This window comes from Macaca fascicularis, chromosome 7 (genome assembly GCF_037993035.2).
Source record: "Macaca fascicularis isolate 582-1 chromosome 7, T2T-MFA8v1.1".
Lineage (NCBI taxonomy): Eukaryota > Metazoa > Chordata > Mammalia > Primates > Cercopithecidae > Macaca > Macaca fascicularis.
The window spans coordinates 88,258,902-88,280,574 of NC_088381.1; the positions used below are offsets into that span (position 1 = coordinate 88,258,902).

At 47.0% G+C, this 21,673-nt stretch overlaps 4 non-coding genes across 4 annotated transcripts; 1 reads left to right on the forward strand and 3 right to left on the reverse strand.

Annotated features, from left to right (window-relative positions):
- Positions 1 to 11,576: 11,576 nt before the first annotated feature.
- TRNAP-AGG (transfer RNA proline (anticodon AGG)) lies at positions 11,577 to 11,648 on the reverse strand. Its single transcript has one exon. It is a non-coding gene; the product is annotated as a tRNA-Pro (tRNA).
- A 698-nt stretch (positions 11,649 to 12,346) lies between these two features.
- On the forward strand, positions 12,347 to 12,428 carry TRNAL-AAG (transfer RNA leucine (anticodon AAG)). Its single transcript has one exon. It is a non-coding gene; the product is annotated as a tRNA-Leu (tRNA).
- Positions 12,429 to 15,936: 3,508 nt separating this feature from the next.
- TRNAP-AGG (transfer RNA proline (anticodon AGG)) lies at positions 15,937 to 16,008 on the reverse strand. The gene has a single exon. It is a non-coding gene; the product is annotated as a tRNA-Pro (tRNA).
- A 322-nt stretch (positions 16,009 to 16,330) lies between these two features.
- Positions 16,331 to 16,403, reverse strand: TRNAT-UGU (transfer RNA threonine (anticodon UGU)). The gene has a single exon. It is a non-coding gene; the product is annotated as a tRNA-Thr (tRNA).
- Between the last annotated feature and the right edge of the window lie 5,270 nt (positions 16,404 to 21,673).

Consider the following 21,673-nt stretch of genomic DNA (forward strand, 5'->3'; position numbering starts at 1 on the left):
GGCACGAGACACCCCTACTCTGGAGGGTTCATTGTCTACTTTTGGCAATTGCAGAGCTGTTTTCTTGACAAGGTGTGAAATGAAGGATTTGTGCGGTACCCTCATAAGCCCCTGGGCACTATTCCAAACACCGTCCTACTACCTCACCTGTCCCCTTGTCCAGGTGAAGTAGACAGACTGGGGCCTGTACGTGTCCAGAACAAGCCGCTCCTGATCATGGGCAGGACATGTTCTGACGAAGCCATCAATCTCAGCCCTGCAGTGACAGCCCTGTACTATGCACATGGGAGGTCCTGTTCTCCCTTGCGGAAAAACAAGTCATTTTTTGCTTTATAACTTTCCTTGTGTCTCTGAAATGATTGCCACCAGGCAGTAGCCCAAGGAAGACCAGGCTAAGGGAAAGTTGCCTAAGCCTGTCTTTCTAACAGCTTCTGGGTAGGACCCTGCCTTCAGTTTTCCACTTCTGAGAATGCTTTGATCACAGCTTATCTGGCTTCTCCTGTGTGTTCCCAGGCTAAGCCCTCAACAGTTCCCTTTGAATTCTCCTTGAGGAAGGACCATTAGCCAGCCTTCCCGTATGGCACCTCCCGGACATTCATATCTTTCATAGCACTCCCAGGCTTGAAATAACATAATTGTCCCCTGACCCCAAATAATCACGAAGGCCCTAAAGAACCCAGATGTGGTAAAAACAGAAACTCCCACGGTGAAACCCCGCCTCTACTAAAATTATTAAAAAATTAGCGGGTGTAGTGCCGTGCACCTGTAGTCCCAGCTACTCAGAAGGCCGAGGCAGGAGAATCACTTGAACCCGGGAGGTGGAGGTTGTAGTGAGCCAAGATTGTGCTACTGCACTCCAGCCTGGGTGACAGAGTGAGACTCCGTCTCGAAGAAAAACAAAAAAAACCCAGAAACTCCCTTTTCATAACCACCTAACTAGAGCAGAATAAGCAGTGAGCCGAGAGTTGTGAAAGCTGGATTCCTGGCTTGACACGGGCCCTGCCACTAACTAGCTCTGTGACCCTGAGCTTCATTCCATGGGTCTCACTGGCCTCCTTTGAAAGTGACCAGGAGTTGGCAGAATTGGTGAGATGGAGGAGGTGAAAACAACGCAGTTTTAGAGGTGAAAAGCACCTGAGACTACACCGTTCTCTGAAGCAGGGCCCTATGCTTGTGTATTGGAAAGCTGAAACGTAGCTCCCAGGGGCTCAGCCACGTTTCCAGCAGCTTGTTCTGGACACGTACAAGCCCCAGTCTGTCTACTTCACCTGGACAAGGGGACAGCTGAGGTAGTAGCAGGGGGTTTGGAATGGTGCCCAGGGGCTTATGAGGGTGCCATACAAATCCTTCATTTCACACCTTGTCAACGCTACTGCACCACAGTAACCTTTTTTAAACACAAATCCAGTTACGTGATATCCACTTTCTCCATCTAAAATGTGTCAATGGCTTTTCATTAGTCTTAAGATAATGACCACAGTCCTCACCTCTGCCTACCAGGCCTTGAATAGATGGCCTCTCCTCAAACCACTCTCTCTCTATCTTCAGATTCCTGCCATGCACTCCTCTTTTTAGTTCCCTCAACTCTTTGGGCTTTCTTCCAACTCAAGGTTTTTGTTTGTTTGTTGTTGTTCTCGTTGTTTGTTGTTTTGAGATGGTGTCTTGCTTTATTGCCCAGGCTGGAGTGCAGTGGTGCGATCTCAGCTCACTGCAACCTCTGCCTCCTCAGATCAAGCGATCCTCCCGCCTCAGCCTCCCAAGTAGCTGGGATTTCAAGCGTGCACCACCATGCCTGGCTAATTTTTGTATTTTCAGTAGAGACTAGGTTTCACCATGTTGGCCAGGCTAGTCTCAAACTCCTGACCTCAAGTGATCCTCCTGCCTCGGCCTCCCAAAAGTGCTGGGATTACAGGCATGAGCCACCAGGCCCAACCCAACTCAAGGTTTGTGTTTTTTTATTGTTGTTGTTGGTTCTACTAAAGTAACCGTCAAAAAGATGAATGAGCTTTATAAAGAAAAGCTCTCTGATATTATGAAGAGCAAAATATAGCTCTTTTTGGCTATGAAAATATATTATTTCATTTACTCAATATTTATTGAGCAAATAGTTGTTGAACATTTATTGTATTCCAGGCACTGTGCTTAGAACAGAGATTTCTACAGGAAAGCAGACAGATGTAGTCTCTGCCCTCATGAAACAGTCAGACAATTTTTTAAAGCTAAGAAATATAATAAATGTATTATGTTAATGATAAGGACCACAAGGGAAATTGCAAGGTTTTATGCAAGCAAAACAGACTACTTCACTTATTCTGGGTTTTCTGGGAAGGCTTGTCTAAGGAAATGAAGGATGCATAGGTTCACTAGGCAGAATGGGGAAGGTGAGTGGAGTAAGGAACACTCCATAGTGAGAGAACCAGACTATGTGGCCGCAGCATGAGCTGTGGTACCCGGTGGCAGAGGCGCTGCTTGGATGGGCCCCAGTGGAAACATGGGAGGCAATGAACGGGTCTCCTGCGAGTGTGAAGAAGGCACTGAAGCAATTGGAAGCTCACAGCACCAAGAAGGGATGCACCTTCGCCAGCAGAGTTGGATGGGCATTGCTGACTGTACTACATGAAGTATAGGCTCAGTCCCTGCGGGACACGGCACAGCTAAAGCACCTTCAGGCGTAAGTTGGGTTCCTGGGGGCCCAAATGCACAGCTTGGAGCAAAACCTGGGGGTAAAGGACCTCCAGGTGCAAGCAGGGCACTTAGAGGCTCAGATAAACAGCCTGGAGCAGGAGCGGGAAACAGCTATTGGCATGACCTTGAGCCCGTCCTCCAGGCGGGACACTCCCCGCTTGGTCTGATCCTGAGGAGGAGGCTCCTCTGCTGCGGGCTTGTCCTGTGATCCATCAGAAGGTAGAACATGAGCAGCTGATGGGACCCGAGGGGAGAGCCCAGAGGCCCCCCCACAGTGGTGGAATACACCTCTTATAGTGCTTATACTCCCACTGAGTTGCAGGAGTTAGGTAAGCAATGCAGGGAGCACCCAGCAGAGCCCCTCCTTGCCTGTCTATCCCATTTTGGGGATGAGAGGGCTGACAGCATTTCTCGCTCTGCCTCCGAGATGGAGAAGCTGGCTTCTATCATAATCACCCCTCGCTTCATCAGTGGCTGCAGCTGTGCTGACAGTTGGCACAAGGGCAAGGTGAACGCATGTTAATCAAGTGGCTGATGGCCGCCATATGGACTGTTAGGAATGATGCCGGAGAGATACCGGAAATTGTGAGTAAATGGCCATCATATGCTGATTTGGTACAAGTATCCTTGGAGATGGGTATGCGGCAGGCTATGTTTGATCTGAATACCTAGAAGCTAGATGATGAACATTTTATCTCCCAGATGAGGGATCTTGTGCTGGGCTGGCAGCCTCCAAGTGCTTTTGGCTGTCTAGCTGCTGTTCTTACTCCATATGTGGGGTGCCACATAGAGGAAGTGACTACTGCTATGGCAGCCCTCGAGGAGGCAGAAGGCCATCAGCGGGACTGGGGAATCCGCGCTATAAAGAAGGGGAAGATGCCCCCTGCACAGGTAACCACCCCGCGAAATAAAAAGGGACCCCAGCGGGTGACCCATATGCAGATGTGGCTGGATTTACTTGCAGCTGGGCTTGCTGGGAAGAAACTGACAGGAAACCCAATGGAATGCTGTTGGCTCTATGGAGGCAATTGTCCCCCCAGCAGCAATTATGGATAATAGCCGAGGGGGCAAAATACTGTTGCTCAGCCCAGCCCCGCCCGGACACGGCAGCTCAAGGACTATTTGCAGATGGGTGAAGAGACGGGGCCCTTCCTGTTTGATTAGGAACTGGCTGAAGTGCTTGGCTTGGTGGGGGGGCCGGACGACTGGCGGCCTCATGTGGAACTGGCAATCCACTAATCCCCCACCAATGTACAGCAGATCCTAGCACTGGTAGATACTGATGCAGACTGCAGTCTTGTTTATGGGAACACAGGTAAGTTTCGGGGAAAAGCTGCATTCATTGATGGTTATGGGGGCCAGTCAGTGAAAGTGAAACCTGTGTCTCTGCAGCTTGGCTTCCAGCCTGTACACTATATATGTTTCTCCTATACCTGAATATATTCTGGGGATGGACATTTTGCATGGTCTGGACTTACACACCATGGCCAGAGAATTCAGACTCCAGGTTCATGTAGTAAGGCCGGTACTGCGTAGGCTTATACACGTCACCAGCCCCAAGTTCTGCCACAACCCCAACAGGTTATCTCCATTCATCAATACCATTTGTCAGAGGGGTATACAGAGATAACTGAGATGATTAAGAAGTTAGAGGAGGTGCAAATAGTGTGGGACATCCATACCCCCTACAGTTCCCTGGTATGTCCAGTTGGAAAGCCTGATGGGACTTGGAGGATGAGAGTGGATTACCAGGAGTGAATAAGGTGACACCCCCTCTGCATGCAGCTATTCCATGGATTTGAGGGACTACCTGACAATGGAACTGGGACAGTACCACTTTGTAGTGGACTTAGCTAATGGATTCTTCTCCATCGACATTGCTCCAGAGAGCCAGAAATAGTTGGTCTTCACATGGGAAGGGTGACAATGGACTTTCACTGTGCTGCCACAGGGCTGTGTGCATAGCCCCACCATTTGTCATGGTCTTGTTGCCATGGACTTAGATGCCTGGAAATGTCCAAAAGGGGTCTGTTTCATTACATTGATGATACCATGTTAACCTCTGATTCTCTTGCAGATTAAGAAGCAGCAGTGTCCCTCTTGCGGCAAGAGTTGGCAGCATGCGGTTGGTATGTCAACGAATCCAAGGTCCAAGGGCCTGGATTGTCTGCCAAATTCTTGGGAGTTGTTTGATCAGATAAGACAAACGCCATACCAGAGGCTGTCATTGATAAAATCCAGGCATGCCTCCGACCCACCACGGTGAGGCAACTGCAGACTGTTGTGGGCCTCTTGGGGTATTGGCAGGTATTCGTGCCCCATTTGACTCAAATGATAAAACTGTTGTACCAGTTAACAAAAAAGGGGGCTACCTGGGATTGGGATGATGAGACTGAAACAAGCTTTCCGGCTGCCAAGCAGGCCATTCAGCAAGCACCGGACTTGCAAGGAATTGATCAGGGGTGTCCATTTGAACTTGATGTACATGTAGCCACAGATGGTTTCGGCTGGGCCTATGGCAGTGCATGGAGCTCTTTAGAATGCCAATAGGTTTTTGGTCCCAGCTGTGGAAGGGAGCTGAGCTCCAGTATTCACTGATAGAGAAGCATTTAGCTGCTGTATATGCTGCTGTTCAGGCCTGTGAGAGCTTGACAGGAAGGGTTGCAGTCACTGTGCGGATGACTTACCCAATAGCAGGGTGGGTGCATTCATGGGTAACAACCCCCCAGACTGGGGCAGCACAGACATCCACATTAGCAAAGCGGGGTGCCTTAGAACAGCAGAGTATACTAAGTACAAGTCTATTAGCAGCAGAGTTACAAAAGGTTTTAGGGCCTGTAGTCCTAATGCAAGATAAGGCCATGGGACCTGAGGCACCCCAGACCTTGAGCCATCACCATTTAAAGGGCGCCCTCCCATTCCTGAAGGGGCACGGTATACAAATAGGTCCAGCCGGGGTGCTACTGCTGCCTGGACTGCTGTAGCAGTCCAGCCTAGCAGTGATACCATATGGTCTGATAATGGATGCAGACAAAGCAGCCAAACGGCTGAACTTAGAGTGGTGTGGACAGTGATTACTAAGAAGGAGTCGCCTATAGTACTTTGCACCAATAGCTGAGCAGTCTTTCGAGGTTTAACTTTGTGGCTGACTACCTAGAAGTTACAGAATTGGCTTGTAGGCCATCGGCCCATTTGGGGCCAAACCACGTGGAACGACCTCTGGCAAACAGGTCATCAGAAAGATGTAACTATCTATCGTGTGTCAGGTCATGTGTCTTTGGCCACCTCTGGTAATGATGAGGCAGATGCCTTGGCCAGGGTCTGATGGTGAGAGTCAGCACCTACACAAGATGTAGCCTTGTGGCTACATAGGAAACTGGGACATGCAGGGAGTAAACGAATGCAACAGGTCAGTAGGCACTGGAGTCTGTCTTTGCCGTTGCAGGACACTTTGGAGTCCTGCTGGAAGTGCCCAGCGTGTGCTCAGGCATACCCCAAACAGAGGCACTGCCCAGTGTAACACAGCAACTAGGCCAGATGCCCTTAACCAGATGGGAAACAGATTCCAGTGGGCCACTGCCAAAATCACAGGGCTACACATATGCCTGTAGATACAGCCACTGGCTTGTTTTTTGCCTACCCTTGCAGGGCGGCTGACCAGCAACACACCGTTTGAGCCCTGCAACACTTACGTGCCTTATTTGGCTGTCCCCTGGCTGTTGAAAGTGATAGAACACATTTCACTGGACAGCAGGGACAACAGTGGGCACAGCAGATGGACATACAATGGGGATTTCATGTTTCTTTTTTTTTTTTTTTTTTTTTTTTTTTGAGACGGAGTCTCGCTCTGTTGCCCAGGCTGGAGTGCAGTGGCCGGATCTCAGCTCACTGCAAGCTCCGCCTCCCGGGTTCCCGCCATTCTCCTACCTCAGCCTCCCGAGTAGCTGGGACTACAGGCGCCCGCCACCTCGCCCGGCTAGTTTTTTTTTTTGTATTTTTAGTAGAGACGGGGTTTCACCATGTTAGCCAGGATGGTCTCGATCTCCTGACCTCGTGATCCACCCGTCTCGGCCTCCCAAAGTGCTGGGATTACAGGCTTGAGCCACCGCGCCCGGCCTGGGGATTTCATGTTTCTTATAACCCACAAGCCGCTGGCATGATTGAGCAATATAACGGATTCCTGAAGAATGGGTTACAGTTGCATGTTGCTCCCCCATCTTTGCAGGGCTGGAGTTCCAGGTTGGACCAGCTACTTAGAAGGAACTGATCATGGGCGCCCATCTGAACCTGATGTACATGTGACTACAGATGGTTTCAGCTGGGGCCTATGGCAGCGCATGGAGCACTTTACGCCAATAGGTTTTTGGTCCCAGCTGCGGAAGGGAGCTGAGCTCCAGTATTCACTGATAGAGAAGCATGTAGCTGCTGTATATGTTGCTCTTCAGGCCTGTGAGAGCTTGACAGAATGGGCTGCGGTCGCTGTGCGAACGACTTACCCAATAGCAGCGTGGGTGCATTCATGGGTAACAACCCCCCAGACTAGGGCAGCACAGACATCCACACCCAGGTTGGACCGATTACTTGCAGGGAATTGATCAGGAGCCAGTGCAACACATTTGCCATCTGGTTAAGGGCATCTGCTCTACCATCACTTAAAATTTTGTGTTAAAATTTTGAACGAGCAACCACGAAAAGGTGGCCCAGCCCTGGTGGAGACACTGTTACCCTGGGCCACCATCCCCATCCAGCTACAGATACACACCAAGGATGCCCTCCTCTGACCAGGTATGGGGACAAATGGTAATAATCTATTGTTGCCTGCCCCAGCGCCCCTGAAGGCAGGGGAACAGAAAAGCTGGTGTTGGCCATGGACCCTCCAAGCACCCCACTGCAGATGGTTAGCTATTGTGGCCCCCTGGGGGGAGCATCTGCAGTATGACTTACATGTGACTCCTTGGGTATTTAATGTGTGACCTCCACGATTGACCATTCATAGGGGAACCGGCCAGGGAAGGGACCCTCCTATATATGTACTGTCTATGTGGCCTATTTTGAGTTCCCTGTGACTTTGGCTTGGGTACAAGCCCCAAAAGAACCATGGGGAGCTGAGAAGGTGTGGTGTCATCACCCAGGGCAGAAGCCCTTGGCAGCTGCATTGCTACCCAGAGAAGAAAAGTTAGCCTGTATTGGCCGGGTGCAGTAGCTCATCCCTGTAATCCCAGCACTTTGGGAGGCTGAGACGTGTGGATCACCTGAGGTTAGGAGTTCGAGACCAGCTTGACCAACATGGTGAAACTCCGTCTCTACTAAAAATACAAAAAATTAGCCAGGGGTGGTGGCGCATGTCTGTAATCCCAGCTACTTGGGAAGCTGAGACAGGAGAATTGCTTGAACCCAGGAGTCAGAGGTTGCAGTGAGCCAAGCTCATGCCACTGCACTCCGGCCTCAGCAACAGAGTGAAACTCTGTCTCAAAAAAACAACAAAAAAGAAACGTTAGCCTGTATTTTGCCTGAGGGACGTGATTTACCCGTTAATACCTGTGCCTGCTTTGTTGTTCTGGCTATAGGCTGACACGCTCCCACAGCACTGTGGGCTGGGCCCACACCTCCGCTGATGTGACCAGTGTCTCCAACGGTTGGATCTGCTCCACCCCTTCCAGCAGCAGCTGCGGACGGTTTGCCCTGGAACATGTATCCTGCTTCTCTGAAGAACTGGACATGGCTAGAAGCTTGGGGTCCCACGGACAATGGGTGGGATGCCACAGGGCGGGCTTTGGATAGAGGACATCACAAAACCTATGGCAAACCTGCCCCCTGGCTGACTTCTAGTGTCCATGATGGATGGGGCTGGCCAATGGGAGAACACTTCGTGCCCCCATTGCAGGTATCACAATGTATAGAGCAGCACTGGGGTAAAGTCACTGTGGGATGGTTGCCTACTGAGGTTTGTGCAAATATAACATGTGTCACCTCACCAAGGGTGTGGTGGAACAAGCGGCCTTACCAAGGCCAGGCCCGCATGGACTTTGTGCCCCCTGGGAGTTTATGGGTCTGTGGGGACACAGGATGGCCCTATCTGCCAGCCAATTGGACTGGACATTGTACCTGGGGTTGGCCCTATGTGCCTGCCACTGTGCTTCCCACATTGACTAGTCGCGGCGTAACTGGGAGCCACTGTGTTCCAGCTTTTTGCCAGTGCAGCAGGCCCCCTGGTGGTTCTATCTCTTAGCAATGACGATCCCTGGAGCAGGCGTCATTACTGTAGAAAAGCAGGTTGCAGCCTTTGCAGACCACACAGCTCGGGCCTGAGGTGCCCTCCTTTGGTTAACTGATGAAGTTGATCAGATCAGGAAGGTGGCGCTGCAAAACCAGACGGCCTTAGACATAGTCGCAGCTGCCCAAGGTGGCACCTGTGCCCTTGTAGGGACACAATGTTGTACATTTATCCCTGACAATCACCGGAATACAATGGCAGCTTTACAAGGGGTGTCATAGGAGATTAAGGTGACTGAGCACCTTACTGATGACCGCCTGCAGAGACAGTGGGCGTCTTTGGGCTCTGGCCTACATTGGGCTCTCATAATCATAGGTAGCATAGCAGGAATATTAGTGGTAAGTTGTTCCTCTCTGTGTTGTGGCTGTGGCCTATGGGTCCAGGGTGTGTCATATGTGCACGGGTCCCCACCAAAAGGATTCCTAGTCCTAGGGGGTGGAGTGTGAGGAACATGGCTGTGTGTGGTCAAGCAGGCATAGGGCAAGATAAACAGCCTAGATGACTCATCGGGATTGGGGCACAAGCGCACAGTCCCATATCTTATATAATCATAGCCATGTAGGCACAACATAAGGAAGCTCCCCCCCTGGCTCTCAGTCACTATCGTTTGTGTAGTGTATAAATGTAACACTGACCCTGCGAAGGGGCTGCTGAAGAAAGCCATGTCTCATTTACCTGCTGTCTCTTGAGTGTTCTTCCAGCTCCCGGCCCCACGTCCACCCACTCCCCTCAGCCCTCAGCTAGGGCTAGAACCTAACCCTGAGCATGACAGAGATGCACAGAGGGTTGTAAGCAGAGAAACAACAAGCTCCTAGGATTTGAAAGAATCATTCTGACTACTTTGTGGAAAATAGATTTGAGGGCACAAGGACAAAACAGAGAGACCTGCTAAAGGGCTGCTGCAATAGGGCAGATGAGAAATGGTGATGGCTTCGACTAGAGCAGTGGTGGTGGAGGAGGTGGTGAGAAATGTTTGAATTCTGGAAATAGTCTGATGACAGAGCCAACATCATTCGTTGAGGGATTGAACATGAGTTGTAAGAGAGAGGAATAAAGGATAATTCCAAGATTATTTGTTTCATAGTTCTTCTAAATATCTGAAGAAGTATCAGAAGTTAAATACTCAACAGTGTAGCTAGGAATTAAGTGAAAAATACCTGTGATTTCTAGTTCTTGTTCATCAGATGAGTCAGGACACATCTGGCTGAACTGTAGGATGTAAACACTGAATACCCCACTGGTAGCAGGGGAATAGAGATGAAGAGGGTGTTCTGAGGGTCTAGCTGTTGCATAGACAGTGAAAGCCTCCCTCCCCCCAACACACGCAGCCACATACCCTTCTCAAATAAGCAGAGTGAACCACTAGGCTGTCTTTTCCCTCTTTGAGTTTCTTGCTCATACCACATTCCATTTCTGTGGCTTGGAAAGTAAGGAGGATTGCAGAGGCAAAATAATTTGGCACATGGTTGTACCCAAAAGAAAACGTAACTAGGGAAGATCAAGGACCAGCTAGAAGGGGGTGATTCTGAGGAACGCAGAGTAGGACACAGGGTTTTTATAGAGTAACCCCGCCCTGCATGGTCTCTGGCTGTGGCCTGTAGAGGAACTTGGTAGTATATGTAGCCCCCAGGGCAATTCCAGTTACATCTTGGGAGCTTTTTTCCTGAAAAATAACCATTCCTATGCTGGGCATGGTGGCTCACAATGGTAATCCAAGCACTTTGAGAGACCAAGGCCGGTGGATCACCTGAGGTTAGGAGTTCAAGACCAGCCTGGCCAGAATGGTGAAACCCTGTCTCTACTAAAAATACAAAATATTAGCCAGGTGTGGTGGTGCAGGCCTGTAATCCCTGCTACTTGGGAGGCTGAGGCAGGAGAATCTTTTGAACATGGGAGGTGGAGGTTGCAGCGAGCCCAGATTACACCACTGCACTCCAGCCTGGGCAATAAGAGCAAAACTCCATCGAGAGAGAGAGACAGAGAGAGAGAGAGAGAGAGAGAGAAAGAAAAAGCTTGACTCAGTAGTGGATGGTTAAAAAAGTTTCACAGGTGACTCTAATATGCAGACACGATTGCAAATCCCTGTGGAGAAATTCATTCCTGAGAGGCTACACCATCGAGTTCCCCACCGCCACGCACACACAGAAGGGTTCAGTGAGCTCAGGCTTGAATGACAGAGCCCAGGCTTTATTATGTGACAAGACCTTCGCCCCATCTGCTGGCCTCTGCGCTTACAAAGTGAGGGTTATGTGAAACTGTTAAAATATGCCTGTCCCGAATGAACAATTCCTGGATAATAACAAAGGACTGCAAAAGTGAAAAGGTGGTTGACTTAAAATAATGCTTATGTAAAAGAAATACTACATGATATGTGGTAGCACCTGGTATGTATCCTCGTAATGTAATACCATGACAAAGAGCATTTTTGCCTAAAGATGAAATACATATATTTGAAATAATGGAGCATTAGATGGTACTCGCATACTAACTTCAGACGGTGCTTACTTTGTGCGATGGTGTTTAACATGAATAAATCCGTGGTTTTATTGGGATGTCCACCGACAGCAAATCTGTGACTTTATGGGGGCCAGCTGACTAGGAGAGAAAAAAGAACACAGGGCTCGTCCGGGATTTGAACCCGGGACCTCTCGCACCCTAAGCGAGAATCATACCCCTAGACCAACGAGCCACCTGTAAAATTTGTTTGGGTTACTAAACTTCAATAAGGAAAGTTTTAGCCACGTCTACAGTTGGTCACTGTCGTCTTCTATAACCATGGGCATGGGTGACACCTAGTGGATAAAATTAATCACTGCAGGTTTTCTCACCTAAATTCCGGAAGGCGGCGCCTTTTGACTGCAGATCCCTTTTAGGAACAATGTTCAGGCGTCAGCGGGAATAATTTAGCTGCATGTTTTCACTTCCGAGTGAGCCAAAGATGCTGCAGAACAGGGAGCGGGCAAATCAGGGACCGTCCCAAGTTATCCGGTGGCCGGAAGGCATCTCGTCCTTAGCAGGTACCGACCGCCGTGCCCGCGACCGGCGAAAGCTGTCGCCGCAGGGCGCCCTTCGTGGAGAGACCCCGAGGCAGAAGAGGGCCGTGACGCTGCCCGGTGACCCGCCTTACCTGGCACGGGCCTGGCGCTCCAAACCGTTAGACCTGACAAGATTACCCTCCCTATCTCGGGACACCTTTTGAAACATGTATTATAACTCTTTCCACCAATTTCAAATAGTGCGGCTTAAAAGATGAAGGAGAGCTAAACAAACCAGAAAGAAAAGAAAGAAAAAATCCGGTAAAACTACAAATACAGGATCATGAAGTTGGCAGGTGGGGAGGGTAAGAGAGAAAAGGGTAGAGAATATGTTCTTAATTGTTTACCGGCTGGTAGCGTGGCCGAGCGGTCTAAGGCGCTGGATTAAGGCTCCAGTCTCTTCGGGGGCGTGGGTTCGAATCCCACCGCTGCCATGTGGTCTTTTTTTTTTCCCCTTGGAAAAACATCCGTGTATTCCGATTACTGTACTGGCGCTACCACGTTAACACAGTTTCTTCACCTTTCTTTAGCACCCAATCTCGTATCTCCAGTTGGTAAAGAATGTAGCTGTGCGCTATTTTGGAATGTCTGGTATTTCTGAGTCTTTCATAATGTGAAGTACTTCATAAAGACAGTAAAATCCTCTCAAGAGCATAAAGATGCTTTTGAATCCATGGTTTCCCAGAGGAGGGAAAGTGCTACGACATTAATAACATTCATGTGTAGCCTTTGCTTTGCCTTTAAGTGGACAAGCATATTTTGAGCTCTTTGCCTTTAAGTAGACGAGCGTAATTCGCACTGTTCTAGTTTTTGAGGAGTACAGAAAGATGAATAAAATAATGCCTACCCACAAGGGAAACTCACAGTCTAAACTGGAAAAATAAATCCTACAATTACAAAAAATGCTCTTGAAACACTGTAAAACATCATTGAGTAGAAAACAAATGTGGCATAAGGACAGTAGTGCAGTGACATGGGAAGGATGCTGAAGGGACCGTGGGCTGGGCTGTTAGAATGCAAGCGGTGGCAATTCTTACATTCCTGACTGTGGAATAGTGACTTGGGCAAGCTGCTTACCTTTTGTGTGCCTCTATTTCCTCATTTGTACAATGGAGATAATACATACTTCTATTATGAAAATTAATAAATATATGTAAGGTGCTTAGCGTCTAGTCTGCAGAGACAAGAAAGCTCAATTTAGGTTTCCATTTGTAACATAATTCCACAGCCATGGCTATTATCCGTAGGAAGATTCCAATCTGACGCTACAGAAACTGGAAATAAATTGCCATTTAATTGTGGCCTCTGGAGATCAGCAGGTGTGCCCAGGAGTGTGGTAATATTCGTCCATCCATTCATCTATTCATTATTAATTGCCAACTATGTATAGTACACATTGCTAAGTGCTGAGTGTACAAAATCGAGCACAACAAAAGATTTGCCTTCCTGGAGCTTATATTCTTGTAGGGGAAACAGAAAGAAAGAAGGAAAGAACTGCATGTAATAATATTAAGTAGTGATAAATGCTGTGAACAGCAATAAATTAGTGTAGGGTATAATAGCAATTGGAGGCTATTTTGGAAAGAGTGGTCAAGGAAGTTGTCTCTAAAGAGGTAACATTTGAGCACAGAAGGAGTGACAGAGAGAGAGGGATACAAATATTTGAGGAAGTGATGTTCTAGGCAAAGGAAACAGTAAATGAAAAGTCCGGAACAAGAAATAAGGCCCATGGATTTGAGGAACAGCGGGAGGGCCAGTATAGCTAGAAGAAAGTGAATGAGAAGGAGGAGGAGGGGGTAAGCAGTTGCTATCAGAGGGACAGACACCACCGGAACACACAAGAGCTCGATCACAGATTCTGTTCTAAATGTGAGAAGTTATTGGCTGCTTTTAAGTGGAGGAGAGTATTGTTTGGCTTACATTTTAATAGGATAACTCTGGCCGTTCTCTAGAATAGGGAGTAGAGAAAAAGTAGGAAGATGAATTAGAAGGCTATCATGGGATTTGTAAGAGTTGAAGGAGAGTTTAAACTAGGGTGATAATGAGTGTGTTGGGAAATAGATGAAGATAGAACAGTGGATTGGATGTGATGTTGGAGAAACCGGATAAATGATGGATCTGTTTCCTGAGATAGGGGCGGTGGTTGGAGAGCAATTGGAAGAGGAGCGGCAGGAAATCAAGGGTATCATTTGAGACAAGTTAATTCTGAGATGCCTGTAACTCGTTCACATGCTGGGGCAAGCAGGTGACTATATCTACAAATCTAGGTCCAGGCTTATGAATAGGAGTCATCAGTATACGATGCTATGTTAAACCTCATGACTTGATAAGTATAGAGAGAGAAACAAAAAAATGGGCAAGGGGAGAGCAAGACAACACTCAAATATTGAGAGGTCAGGAGAGGAGGAGCCATCAAAAGAGAGTGAAAAGTAGCCTCCTGAGATGAGAAATGAAGTAGGACGAAGACTGAAAAGTGACCTTTAGATCTGGAAACATCAAAGTCGTTGGTAACCTTGACAAGAGCCATTTCAAGTGGAGTGGTGGAGAAAAAAGGCCTGATCATAATTGGTAGAGGACAGCATGAGGGCAGGAAGTTGAGATACATAATGCATAACTTTTAAGAACTTTTATTTTTATCTATGCAGAAGAAAGAGAATTAGGAAGAGTGGTTAAGAAGGCGTTTTTTTTAAGGATTGGTGATACTGCAGCTGTTTGGGGTTTGTATGCTAATGGGAATGATTGGCACACTGGGGGAAATAGCTGCTGTGTGTGTTCTTAGGGGCTTGGGGGTGGAGGTGCTGAGGTAATGTTGATTTCAGAAACCAAGTCCTTACCTAAGGGAGAGGAAATGGAAAATTCATCTGATGTGAAACTGAAGGAGCTGTCCTTAAATATGAAAAGTGAAAGATGGGCCTTGAAACAAGACAGAAGACAGAGACGATGAGTGTTGATGTGGGTAAGTTAGTCCATCTGCTTCCAGAAGGGGCTATAGTTCACTTCTAATGGAATCGTTTTATTCTGTAATAGTTATTCACACAATAAAGAAAGTTGCTAAGGGTTCACAAAACATTATTTTTTAAGTTAACATTTCAAAATTTGCCTATGGAGATACACTTTCCCTCATCACTCTATTGCTCCACTGGAGTTCACAGAATTCATTGCCTGCCTCACAGTACAAAACAAACAAACAAAAAGCAGAAAGGGTGGGGAAAAAGGAAAGAAAGGAAAAGGAGAAGAAAAGGCAATATTATGTAATAACATATAAACCCCTTTTTATTTATTTTATTTATTTATATATTTTTTTGAGACGGAGTCTCACTCTGTAGCCCAGGCTGGAGTGCAGTGGCACCATCTCGGCTCACTGCAAGCTCCGCCTCCCGGGTTCACGCCATTCTCCTGCCTCAGCCTCCCCGAGTAGCTGGGACTACAGGCGCCCGCCACCACGCCTGGCTTATTTTTTGTATTTTTAGTAGAGACGGGGTTTCACTGTCTTAGCCAGGATGGTCTCGATCTCCTGACCTCGTGATCCACCCGCCTCGGCCTCCCAAAGTGCTGGGATTACAGGAGTGAGCCACCGCGCCCGGCCATAAACCTTTTTTAAAAGATAACACATCATATAGTTACATATGATGACAATGTTAGTATGTGTCAGCTCCCAATTCATTCCCAGGAAAGAAAGCAGCTCCTTATGTTTAGCAAGGGCTAAAGTTTCCGAGCAACTTTGCATACGCTATTTTATTTGACTTGACAGGATTGCTAGAGGTAGGCAAGGAGAAGAAGATGTGTTATAGTTTGTCAGAGAGAATGAAAAAGACAACCTGGGGCTTTCTCTGCTTTGCTGTTTCACATCCCTGGGGAGTCTTTGGCTGCAATTTTTCAAAGCACAGTACACAGAGAGAGCAAAGTGCAGTCGTGACGTTTTTCAACACGATGAAAAAGCGAGGGCTCGTCCGGGATTTGAACCCGGGACCTCTCGCACCCTAAGCGAGAATCATACCCCTAGACCAACGAGCCACAACACAAAGCTGTTAAAATTATGCCCCAAGGCTTATTCAAATCATTAGGCATTTTTCTGATGAACTAGGTTCTTGGGTGCCTTCTATCGGCAGGAATGCATACTTATTTGCACAGCAGAAGTAAACCACACGCCCCAAGTCATTGAGACTGGCAGCTTCTGTAGCAGGCGTGAACCCGCCTCGCCTAAATGACTGCCGAAGCGGCGCCGACTTGAAGTCATGCAGATGTGCCAAGCGACAGCCACTCTGCTGCCGCATTGTCTGACCCCGCTTACCTTCTGATGTGAAAATTGCTGTGGGCAAGAGGGAAAAAAACACACAGGCCCCAGCGAGAATTGAACTCGCGACCCCTGGTTTACAAGACCAGTGCTCTAACCCCTGAGCTATGGAGCCCTCGCATGGAGTCACTTTTTCTACCTTTTATCTTATAGATTGTTATTGTGCCGCTAGCATTCTAGCTATTCAATAGGATGTTGGCTTGAGTAAAATTCCAGGATATTCTCCTACAAAATGAGAACATTTTCGTGCTCTGTAAATCCCTCGAAAAGATTCTGCTTTGAGCACAGCAACTACCAGGCTGTCTTCCCGTTCCTCACCCTGATACTCTCTTGAGACGTTGCCTACTGTGCCTCTGTAGTGCATGGAAATGGTGTTGATGTAAGAATTTCAGATCTTTGGGTACAAGGGCGACCCCACACACACACCTCCCCGAAATATGAGGCGTCTACGGAGGGCGTCTGATGGACAAGGAAATTGTAGTGCACTCCTTCGGCTTAATATGGTGGTAAAATCCAGGGACGGAGGTGAGAAGAGATTTTCCACGATTTTTTCCTTTCTCAATCCAGATCCCCAAACCTCTAAACTTGCCTTTCTGGAGTTAATCCCTCACTCTCCAAGGTCCAGAGGTAGAAGCAAACAGGGAAAAGGGGTGTTGAGGAAGAAGAGTTTAATCCTTCCCTAAAGACATACACAGATTTATACACAGTTGGTATGAAAATAATACGACTTTTTAGAAAAGATTGTTTTTAATTTTTAGAAACCTTGTTTATATAAGCTGGTGAACAGAAACTAAGCAATTATTTAACTAAGAAAGATCTCGTACCCATTTCTTATAGCAAGTAAGCCGTAGATGAGAACATTGAAAAAAAGCACTGATTCATGAAAACCCAAGAAGTGACGCGACTCTACTTAGTAAGATTTAGACCCTCTGACCACAGGTCTGCTTTTTTACTTACAATTTTTTAGTGCTTTCATGTCCAAGATCGCAAAATTTGTAAGAAATCTGTAAGGTTATTATGATTCATTGTCTCCTTTAATTTTCATTATTTAAACGTAAAACACGATGCTGTTGACCTTACACATTTTCAAGGAAGAAAAGTGCTCTATTTAGATAGGCAAAGTAAGGCATTTGTGGCAGATATTCTTGGATTTGGGATGAGTTAGGAAGAGGCCTCACAATGTTGTCCCAAGGTGAGATGAATACATATCTTCTGTAGCCTGACAAGGGCTGTTCCTTCTAAGACTCCTGGGTGTTTAACCCTCAGTCTTCTGCTCCCAAGAGAACTACAAGGCTTTGTTTTAACTGATTGAATTAAAAATTGAATCGTTATACTCTATTTGCCTACATAAGACACTTCACTGGAGAAAACCTCTAACATGATCTCTTTGGACCTAAAGACACACCACATAGCTTAAGGAAATGGCAAGTTGCCTACCTTTTTTTTTTTTTTTTTTTTTTTTTTTAACATCGGGGGACACAAGTAGGCCTACCTTTTTTCTAGAGCAGAAAAGTCAAATTAAAATAAACTTTTGGTCATAGTTGATATGTGATTTTTGGCAGGTATAGACATAGAGTATGTAGTGCAGTGGTTAGAAAAAACCTAAATCGGTTATTTAACTCTGCCAGGTCTCAGTGTCCCTGTTTTAGAAATAGGTGTTTATTATTATAATCATTGTTAGTATTATCTTCATTAGCATTATTTTCAGAGAGACTGGCCATAGGCAAAATTACTAAGCAGTGTAAACTGTCTCTCAAACGGCCTTCTTCCTCTTTGCTGTTTCTCCTCCTCTCTTTTTTTTTTTTTTTTTTTTTTTTTTTTGAGAGGGAGTCTCGCTCTGCCGCCCAGGCTGGAGTGCAGTGGCTGGATCTCAGCTCACTGCAAGCTCCGCCTCCCGGGTTCCCGCCATTCTCCTGCCTCAGCCTCCCGAGTAGCTGGGACTACAGGCGCCCGCCACCTCGCCCGGCTAGTTTTCTGTATTTTTTAGTAGAGACGGGGTTTCACCGTGTTGGCCAGGATGGTCTCGATCTCCTAACCTCGTGATCCGCCCGTCTCGGCCTCCCAAAGTGCTGGGATTACACCTCCTCTCTTTGCTTGTCTTTCTCTGATGGTATTCATGGCTCCTCACCTTCTCTTAGAATCTGTACCCTCATTCTCACCCTATCACAATTTGGCCAGCTCACTTCTATTCCCTACACGAATTGATTTCTTATCTTCTAACCACAGATTGTTATACATTTAAGAATAATTTAAATATGGGAGGCTGAGGCAGTCAGATCACAAGGTCAGGAGATTGAGACCATCCTGGCTAACACGGTGAAACCCCATCTCTACTGAAAATACCAAAAATTAGTGCATGGTGGCACGCGCCTGTAGTCCCAGCTACCCAAGAGGCTGAGGCAGGAGAATTGCTTGAACCCGGGAGGCAGAGGTTGCAGTGAGCTGAGATCGCGCCACTGTACTCCAGCCTGAGCCAGACTCAGTCTAAATAATAATAATAATAATTTTAAGTATTCAAAGAAGTATTCCAAGGAGAGAAGCCAGGGCAACAACCATGGATGTGATGTTTCTGGTTTCTCCTAGACAGAGGCTGGCTTTGTGGAGAGGGTTCTCACTCCTCTATCAGTACAAATAAACCTTTGACCAATTGACCCTGTCCACATTGAGCCCACCTCCTACTATCAAAGGTTGTCCCAGGACCTTATGTTATATTCTTATTCTTCCAGCCCCTTACTCCACAATTCACTGGAGTTGGCCTGTTGGACTCTAGGAAACTCCAAGAGCCCCTTCTACTAGTTTATCAGACTTAGCAACAGCAAACCTGGTTGTGCTCCAGTGTGTTCTGGCCCATCCTGAGCACTTCCTCTGCTGAGCAACTTGACCCCTAGTTGTAATCTTAGCAATATTTTTAATTGCTTTTTTGGTTGTTTGTCTGTATTTCTTCCGTTTCCCCTCAACTTTCCATTTGGAAAAAATTTAATCCTAATGTGGAAATAAATGAACACCAGTTAATGAGAACAAGCAAAGGGTATTTAGAGCTTTCTATAGCAAAGGAGTTAGCAGCCTTCACTTGTGATTTTTTAAAAATATAATTTCCCTATTATTTTTCTCTAGAGGATAGTTTTTCTTTAGTCCTTAAGGACTCACCATCTTTTATGGGCTTTGGTAGGGGTCATGTGGCAGCATCCATATGTCTGAATCAGGGTGGGGGTGTTCGGTCCTTGCAAGCTTCACAAGATTAATTCCTGTCTACCTTGCTGTGAATGACACAACTCCCACAGTAACAGAATTTCACGAACAACTTGGGAAGCCTATAGGCGTCAAAGATACTAGCTTCAGAAATGTCCCTGACAGATGCAGTTTCTACTACTTTTTGAATGAAACTTCTTAATAGTCTTACCTTTGGGTAGGCATAGGGCATAGTTCATGCAGCGAATAGGCTGCAGGTGGCTGTGGCCCTTTTTGGCATGACCATTGTTATTTCTTCTCTTTGCCATCTTGGAAGTGAGGACCCAAAAGAGTGTCACTTGTGATTTGGCAGAGACTCAAAGGTAGGCAGAAGCGTAGGAAAACTTTATAGTGGACAGGGAAGACTTCAAGTGTGCCCTGACTGGAGACTGTGGCATGAGGACGCGGGGGGCAGGCTAACTAGAAGCGGGGCATCCTATGTGATTGGTTAGGGATGCATATTTGGCTTTCTCTGGTTGATCCTAACTTGGAAGCAGAAACAAATAACAGGAAAGGTGTTAGTTATTCATAAATTCCTAGCCATTTGGGTCTGGTTTTTACAGAGGTTATTGTTTAGCTTCCTGGGCTGGTTGCTTAGAGATTGTGGTCTGACCTCCTAAAAGTCTGGCTTAAAGATAATGGAGTGGCCAGGCGCTGTAATCCCAGCACTTTGGGAGGCCAAGGTGGGCGGATCACCTGAGGGCGGGGAGTTCGAGGGTCGGGAATTCGAGACCAGCGTGACCAAAATGGAGAAACCCCGTCTCTACTAAAAATACAAAATTAGCCTGGCGTGGTGGTTCATACCTGTAATCCCAGCTACTCAGGAGGCTGAGGCAAGAGAATCGCTTGAACCTGGGAGGCGGAGATAGCCGGTGATAGGCAGTGAGCCGAGATAGCGCCATTGCACTCCAGCCTGGGTAACAAGAGTGAAACTCCATCTCAAAAAAAAAAAAAAAAAAAAAGAGAGAGATAATGGACTGGCTTCCTGTGCTGGTCACTGTGGGTTGACTTCCTGCACTGGTTGTTGTAGGTTACTACTGGTCAGAGGTCTATTTTTATATATGTTCTGGCCACTGTCTGTTTGTATAGTAAATACCCTAGGGAAAAGTTAAAAACAAAAAAAACACTACGATAAAACCTGTATATCCTCTAACTAGAACACCCATTATTAGTAACATTCGCATCCTTCTTACCTCCCCATCCCCCTGTTTACATATACTATCCAAGAGCAGAATATTAGTACCATATCACACCCAAGAAAATTTATAATTCCTTATATGCTAATAGACATACAGTCCATATTCAAATTTCCCCACTTACCCCCTCCCTATTAAAATGATTTAAATTCTAAACAGTATTTCTCACTGCATTTAGTTGTAACTTCTCTTTGGTCTCCTTTAATCTAGAAAATTCCCCTCCTGGCCTGGCGCGGTGGCTCACACCTGTAATCCCAGCACTTTGGGAGGCCGAGGCAGGTGGATCACAAGGTCAGGAGATCGAGACCATCCTGACTAACACAGTGAAACCCCGTCTCTACTAAAAATACAAAAAATTAGCCGGGCGTGGTGGCGGGCGCCTGTAGTCCTGTAGCAGGACAAGCCTCAGACAAAACTCCTCAGACACGGAGTTAAAGAAGGAAGGGGTTTGTTTATTCGGCCAAGGGCATCGGCAAGACTTCTGTCTCAAGAGCCGAGCTCCCCGAGTGGGCAATTCCTGTCCCTTTTAAGGGCTCACAACTCTAAGGGGGTGTGTGTGAGAGGGTCCTGATTGATTGAGGAAGCAGGGGGTAGGTGACTGGGGGCTGCATGCACCGGTAATTAGATCGGAACAAAACAAGATAGGGATTTTCACAGTGCTTTTCTATGCAATGTCTGTAATCTATAGATAACAGAACCAATTAGGTCAGGGGTCGATCTTTAACTACCAGGCCCAGGGTGTGGCGCCGGGCTGTCTGCCTGTGGATTTCATTACTGCCTTTTAGTTTTTACTTCTTCTTTCTTTGGAGGCAGAAATTGGGCATAAGACGATATGAGGGGTGGTCTCCTCCGTTAGTCCCAGCTACTCGGGAGACTGAGGCAGGAGAATGGCGTGAACCCGGGAGGCGGAGCTTTCAGTGAGCCGAGATCCAGCCACCGCAGTCCAGCCTGGGTGACAGAG